Genomic DNA, 6,302 nt, shown 5'->3' with positions numbered 1-6,302 from the left:
GTCCGGATGCTTTCTTGGATGAGCATACTTTCACTTCTGCCGACCTAGCCACGTTCTACAGCGATCCTCACCGACACAGAAAAAAATCTAGTGCCACAACTATTATTGCAAGCGGCAAACAAACTCCGTCATTCCCTGTCCTAATTACTCATCCTGATGGCTCGCTGTGTAGCTGAGATGGCTGCAATGGCTCTGCAGGTACTACAGAATTAACGAGGCGTAAAAGATGGTGTAATGAAAGTGTGGCCCCTTTCACTATCTCCCACTGGCAGAAGTTTTTTTTCGGTTAGGAAGTGTCACACTTAATCTACAGTAGAGTTGAAACGTTACAGTAGTTTCCGCTCTATAAGCAGCAGGTTTCTCTGCTCGCTCGCACCTGGAAATAGAAACAGAGGCGGCTCCGCAGCCAATTTTATTACACGACGCAGCTGGCCGCGGGTGCAACAGAACCCATGTGGACGGGTGGAAAGAAATGTGTCAGGCTTCATAATACGTATTTATATGTGTCGTGTATTGTGCATTTCTTGTACATGAATGTGAATCTGCACATGAACTTTCCTAATCCTCCTCACACCTTTCTGTAAAGCGTGGCCAAAGCTTTGTTGGGAAGTAGTTCTGTAGTTAGTAGTGCCAACCTTGCTCCTGGGTAGGAGATCAGAGAGACAGCAGAAGCAAGTAAAAGTCAAAGACTTTCCTGTGTCACAAGATTTGGGGGTGGAGAGGTTGGTCACGGCCAAGTGAATCGACCACCCCCTCCACCGGGGCCCAGGAAGACCTCCGGGTGCCCGCCATATTCCAGAGGAGGTGTTACAGAAGACGGGGAAGTGAGCAGACGTGCCCTCAGTGCGTCTCTCTCAATGTTCACGCATGGATGAGAGGTATTTGAATATTTGTACTAATTCTTTTATTTCCAGCTTCGGATTGTGTAAGGAAATCAATGTGCTCGTTTAATTCCGGAAATTTGACCCAATGTGTTAAAGTATCTGGTCCCCAGTTTGCCCGTTATCCTCCTCACATAATGAATGTCCTATGTAAAATATTGGGAGACTTTGGTGGTATATATTTGGCCAAAGCAATTCCGTCTTACCTATAGAAATGTGGGTGCAGATTAGTATATAATATACCCGAGATATAAGTTGTAAAATTGTAATATCTGTAAACTGAAACAATTGCTGCAATCGCTGTCAAGTCGAGTGATAATGTTTAAAATAAATAGGTAATCAACTGTCATCAATCTTTAACATACCTTAAAAATCACAAAGAAGTCAAGTTAAAATAAAAGCTATAGAATGCAGGGACCCACACATCAGCGTGTGAGCCCTCCAGCCCCTTGCCCAGTATCGTACAGAAAGGGCACGCTCTCTAGCTAGTGTTCTCAAGCTCCCCTCCCCAGTTATCCGTTGCGCAATTTTCGTTCAGAGCTTGACGACATCAACTTTCATCTGGCGTCCCTAGGCAAGGAGGTTAGACGGTAAACTTTCAGTGTGACACGGGAAACAGAAAAGAATTAAATTTCATAAAACATTTTAACTGTAAAAGGGGAAAACAAGGAGAATGCTATGCCAGTTGCCTGATTCTACTAATATCGAAACATCAACCAACACAGATATGTACACAGGGAGATCAATCCACTCATCACCTTCACATATTCTCTGAACACGTGGCTTGAAGGCCATGTAGGAATTTGCAATTAATTAATTCATGGATCTTCTGGTAACAGTAAGATCTTCTAATATAGAATATACAATCAAAATTAACGTGGGAATACAAACGTGTACAGCAAGGCAATACACACTCTCTTATTTGAGGTCAGTGTTATAATTATTCCAGTACAATCGAACGTATTACGTTTACAAAAACACTGAATCCCTTTAAACGTGATCTCCCTGAAAAAAAGCCAAATCAGTTCAAAATTCATCCTTGAGTGTGGGTCTTTTCATACAAAATACTTTATGCAAAGGCACTGTTGTAACTCCATTCAGCCCACATTCACACACATACAAATGTTTTGCAGTAAAATAACGAAGAATAGGTTACCAAACAGTGCAAAGAACAGTGAATATTACATCTGAACATCTACATGTACGTGATTACTCTGCTATTCACAAAAAAGTGCCTGGCAGAGGGTTCAATGAACCACCTTCAAGGCGTCTCTCTACCGTTCCACTCTTTAACGGCGAGCGGGGAAAACGAACACTTAAGTTTTCCTGTATGAGCCCTGATGTCTCTTATTTTATCGTGATGATCATTTCTCCCTATGTAGGTGGGTGCCAACAGAATGTTTTCGCAATCGGAGGAGAAAAGTGGTGATATAAATTTCTTGAGAAGATCGCGTCTCAATGAAAAACGCCTTTGTTTTAATGATAGCCACCCCAGTTCACGTCTGTGGCACTATCTCCCCTATTTCGCAGTAATACTAAACTAGCTGCCTTTCTTTGAACGTTTTCGTTGTCATCCGTCAGTCCCACTTAATGCGCATCCAACACTGCACAGCAACACTACAGAATAGGGTAGACAAGCGTGGTGTAAGTACTCTCTTTAGTAGACCTGTTGCATTTCATGCAACAAATCCATTTATCTGTTTGCGTTTTCTAGTCCAAAAAGAATAAACTAAAATAACTGTTATAAATATGAAATAAAATGAACTTTCTGTAACGGTTCCAAATTTCGACCCAGTCGCGAAATCAAAAACTGCAAGAGGGACGTAATTACCAACCTCTAGCTTTGCTATGGCCATAACAGTAACACACACCAAACTTTTGATTATAGCAGCTAGACACGCATTCGGGAGGACGACGGTTCAAACCCGCACCTGACCATCCTGATTTAGGTTTCCCATGATTTCCCTAAATCCTTCCACGCAAATGCTAGGATGTTTCCTTTGAAAGAGCACAGCCGATTTCCTTTCCCATCCGTGTCACAATCCGAGCTTGCGGTCCGTCCCTAATGACCTCGATGTCAACGAGACGTTAAACTCAATCTTCGTTCTTCCTGCCTTCTTTCCTTCCCTGTAGGTATTAGACGCCACAACAACACAGCTGATAAAACTCAGTATTTGAACCCATATTAGTGTTAACACCACGAACAGCAGGCTGTCAATTCCAATGCTGGGCTAACTCATCTTAGCATAAAAAAGAAATTCACCCGCACCACTGAAGCTCAACCTGCAGCACACAATACTCTCTCTCAACAAGACAATCAAATGAGGTGACGCATGAGCACGCAACTGAACATTAGTTACAAACAGCGGAAATTGAAAATTCTTAGGGGAACGAAATCAGGAGCAAAGGTGCAATTAGGGTTCTAATCTCACCTCATGAAATGTCCACCACCACACAGAATAATTTGGCTTATTGACTGTACAGCATATGCGGATGTAGATAATGTACCCGTGTTGTTAAACAAGTCTCATAGGACTCCGAACGATAAAATATTGAGGATTTCAATCGCAAAAATTATGCAACAGTTTTAACCAACTATATCTAAAGCAATAAGAAAGTTCAACCGTCGAGGGGCAATTCTGAGATGTGTCCTGTCTTTTCCAAGCTGTAGTGACCTTGCACTGAAGAAGGATGCACATACAGTGGAATCGCTTTCGAGAGGGCAGCACATTCCATTAATTCTAAAATTTTAGATGCTGAAACGGACCTCTTCAACCATACAATCCCTCCCCCTCTCCCTCCAGCCATAAAAATCACAAGTTTCGATTTTTGAAAACTTGTGATAAAACTAACAATGAGAAATCGTTCTTTTACAAAATACTGTTTTGAAATTCACGTTTTTAACATAATTTCTAACAATCAGGACATTAAAACCACGAGATATAATACAAACGACAAGTGCTATCATGTCCCCCGTAGCACTGTCACTTTGCCCCCTAGTTCTGCTCGACACATATTGCCACAAGTAACACCATCTAGAAAGCATTGGCACAAGTCGTGGTAGTTGTGATCATGACGTCACCTTTTCAACTGTTGCCAGCAGAAACGTTCGGACAGTTGTAGTATAGCTGCCTAATAAAGCCTTTACTGAGGCATGACAATTGACGATATTCCTGACCCACCAGTGTCACGTACAATTCCGACTTCCCGAAGAGTTAGGAAAAACAAAGCACGATGTGACATGTGGCACGGTGTTATATATTACTAAATATTTTGTCATTTGTCTTCTGCTCATTGAGTTGTCTTACGGACGGAATGGTTTAAGTTCATATTTACTACAACAAATAAGCAACAAATTTGAACACGCTAGTTTCTACATCATGAACGAAATTAAACATATCGTGGTTATTACAGTAGATCACAGTTTGGTGGCAGTCTCAAACGTAGGACAGTCTACACGAAGGTTACCGACATGTATAGATCACGACTGAGAAATAAAGTTCAATTTTCATAGTTACGTTGCGGTTTAATACATGAGTGCTATTTCAAATCTCCGGTGCCGACTTGTGGGACTTAGCTAAAAATAGAAAATTAAATAAAATAAAAATAATTCGCAAGGATATGACGGAACGCCGTTTCGGAGCGTTCCGTCCGAAATTAAGCTCTAGGACAGCAATCTTCAGATTTTGCTTTGGCCAAATACATTTGTGTTTCCTGTTGTTTCTCTATATTGCTAAAGTCAAATACCAGAGTGGTTTCTTTCTTTTCCATATACGAGCTCTTGCTCTGTCTGTAATGAACTCGTCATCAGCGGCACGTTAAACACTTACAGTATGCCGGCCGACATGGCCGAGCGGTTCTAAGCGCTACGGTCGCAGGTTAGAATCCTGCCTCGGGCATGGATGTGTGTGATGTCCTTAGGTTAGTTAGGTTTAAGTAGTTCTAAGTTCAAGGGGACTGATGACCTCAGAAGTTAAGTCGCATAGTGCTCAGAGCCATTTTTGAACTTACAGTATCCTTCTCTCTTTCGAAGTGTCATACTCAAAACACCTTCTTCTCTGATACTTTCGATGGCGGGAGATATGGGATCAGTTGATTTAAAACATGCATGGACAAAAATCCTACGCCAAGATCGGAAGTTTTCTTTTCTGATTATTGGATTCCGCTCAACACGAGCAATCTTCTGATCAGCCAACTCAGCTGTCACGCAGACACTTCCTTGGTACGGATATCAATGTTAGAAATGATATATTCTTTACAGCCACTCATGGGCAATGCGACAACTGTCTGTCGTCTGTACTTATGGGTGGCAAAATGGGCACTGTATCAACATGTGATTAGTAAGTAACGTTGTTAGTTTACATAACGACCTAAGATTTTAGCTTTACGGTTCTTTTATGTAAAAATACGACGATCGAAACCAGTAATCGGAAAAGAAAATTTCCGATCTTGGCGTAGAATTTTTACCCTCATATGGCTTATGAAACAAATTTTCTGATAGCTTTCTAGGAAAAAAAATTAGTAGAGGAAGGTTAATGTGAAGCCTCCTGTTGGTCACGATGGAACTGTCTTGTAAAGGAGAAACAAACAAAGATAGAGAAAAAAAATCCTGCGCTACCTACGTGCCATGAAGATACAAAGATTACAATTTTCGAATTGTGAAGCATTTTATAAGCGGCCAAAATTGGCGATGTTCCGGCGACCTACCCATTCCACTTTGAGTACGACCTCTCGTATCATCTTGGATGTTGGCTGAATGTCAAGCGGTAGACACGCGGAGATCGTGAGGCATTCAAGGACGCGGATGGCGGAGAAGTGGCACATCTCGTCGCGTGGCAACGCTCCCCCCCCTTTCCCGCTCCCCCCTCCCCTCCCACTCTGAACTGCCGCTTGGCGCTTACATATTTTCTCCTCTGAGAAAAACACTCATTCAGCTGGCTCGTTGGTCTAGGGGTATGATTCTCGCTTAGGGTGCGAGAGGTCCCGGGTTCAAATCCCGGACGAGCCCTACTTTTTTCCTTCCCTTCATTCTCTAAGGCAGCCGCGAGTATGCTTGAGACCCATTAACATTATAAAAATCACTCCTAAAGACTTCAACAATGTTCTTCTGAGTGTGACCACGTCATGAAAGATAAAACTACCAGTGTTTCGACTAATATAGCATTTAACTTACAACGTGGTATAACTAGTCTGATGTAGCTGCCTGAGATTTTATCCGAAATTTTGGTAGTTACATAAAGTACCTTGCCCTTATATACTTACAGTTATCCCGTCCACCAAGAGACAGAACGGGTAAAACATATTAATTGAGGGTGACGAACTACAGATGAGATTTTAAATTGGCGGTTTACGTAGATAAAATTTGAAACTAGTCGCTTTTTTTAATTTGATACCATTAATTGCACCATTAACTAGTTCTCG

General features: G+C 41.8%; 1 non-coding gene across 1 annotated transcript; it reads left to right on the top strand.

The window, feature by feature from the left end:
* The first annotated feature begins 5,817 nt into the window (after positions 1–5,817).
* On the top strand, positions 5,818–5,889 carry Trnap-agg (transfer RNA proline (anticodon AGG)). The gene has a single exon. It is a non-coding gene; the product is annotated as a tRNA-Pro (tRNA).
* The last annotated feature ends 413 nt before the right edge of the window (positions 5,890–6,302 follow it).

The sequence above is a fragment of the Schistocerca gregaria genome, chromosome 1 (assembly GCF_023897955.1).
Source record: "Schistocerca gregaria isolate iqSchGreg1 chromosome 1, iqSchGreg1.2, whole genome shotgun sequence".
In the NCBI taxonomy this organism is placed as follows: domain Eukaryota; kingdom Metazoa; phylum Arthropoda; class Insecta; order Orthoptera; family Acrididae; genus Schistocerca; species Schistocerca gregaria.
The sequence above is the reverse complement of the archived record's forward strand: the minus strand, read 5'-3'. Positions and strand labels throughout refer to the sequence as shown.